Source organism: Gavialis gangeticus, unplaced genomic scaffold, assembly GCF_001723915.1.
Source record: "Gavialis gangeticus isolate Ggan-Ray unplaced genomic scaffold, GavGan_comp1, whole genome shotgun sequence".
Classification (NCBI taxonomy): domain Eukaryota; kingdom Metazoa; phylum Chordata; order Crocodylia; family Gavialidae; genus Gavialis; species Gavialis gangeticus.
Genome location: NW_017729005.1, coordinates 9939746 through 9941287, shown reverse-complemented (window position 1 = coordinate 9941287; position 1542 = coordinate 9939746).

Genomic DNA, 1542 nt, shown 5'->3' with positions numbered 1-1542 from the left:
AAAAAAAAAAAAAAAAAAAAAAAAAAAAAAAAAAACAGTAACAATTGTTCCTCTATATTTGAGATTTAAAGGGAAAGCACTTTTTATTCCTATCTTGCTTCGGAGCTGAACTGAGACGTGCCACTGAAAAAGGTGCCTGGGACAGTTTCACACTTCAGTGGTGGCAATGCTGGCATCATGGTATGCCTGGCAGGTTCTTGTGGCTCCTGGTTGAGAGCCACTACCTTAGCCTCTCACTTCCATACCTCACAAGGCTGCTATTAACCTAAAGATGGGGAAATGGAGACGCGGAACACTTATCTATATTAGGAGTGTTTTGCTGCTGTATATACTTTATGTACCCTTTGAGGAGGCATGGCTTATACTGGCAGATCTCTTTATTGGTATGGCACAAACCTATTCCTTTAGGAATAAAGTATGCTAACAAAACCTTTGCATAATATCTAAAATAAGGCTTTAAGCATAGAATTATCTCTTTAGGCATGAGCTTCTCCATTACACTCCTAGCAGGTTTTGCTAGCAAAGCTATTTTCAGTACCTAGTTTAGAATTTTGCTGGCAGAACTCCAATTTTGCTGGTAAAATTTAGCATCTATGCACCAAACTCCTCTGCATTCTTTCAGCTATCAGAACTATTTCCTTGTTGCCAAATAATGTAAAACAAAGCTTCTGCTGTTACCTAAAAGGTTCTTGTAGATACTCCCATGCATCTGGCTGCCTGCTGAAGTCTCTTTAGTAGCGGCTGCCTTCTCAGTCTGTGCACTATGCTCTGGTGGTACAGCTGTTAAGTAAAGATGCCAGAAGTGGGGGTGAATGCATTGTGGAAGATTAGCGTTAGCTGCTGTCTTCTGTATTCAGAACATCTGACTGAGCAGGCTCCTGTTTACAATTGATCACACTTCTTAGTGGTATAAGGTACAGCCCTGCCCTGTCTTTGCTCTGCTGCAAGTCAGACAAGTATAAAAAGGCTCGTGTAGATCAGAACGACTTGCCCAAGGTCACAGATGAATTATGTGATGGGGCTTTCAAGTTCCAGGCCAGTGAGCCAGCCACTAGACCATCTTTCCTTCTGCTTTCCCCCACCTACGTGCAGTATTGGTCAAGAATAGTTCATGCGACTAAACAATAAAGGGGAGCTTATTACAATACTTGTGGACCACCTCTAGAAACAGCACCCCCACTACTCTACATCTTTGCAGTAATTCAAGCGATTAATTAATTAACACTTTAAAAGTAATTTTTCTTTTCTAAGTAGGAATCCCCAGCTTCATTTCCCTCCCCCATTCATTCAGCCTTTTTTCTCTGCCCTCCTATCAAAATCTGTCTCTGTCTCCTCTTCTGACACCTTTTTGCAGAATAGAATGTTGCATGTTAAATTTATGCTGAAGCTGTAATAGAATTTGCATCCAAGTAGTCATGATAACAGTTCATAGATTTCATGGACATTAGGGCTGGAAGGGACATCAGAAGATCATCGAGTCCAACCCGCTGCCCCAGGGGCAGAAACTCAGCTGGGGTCATAGGATCCCAGCAAGATAAGCAT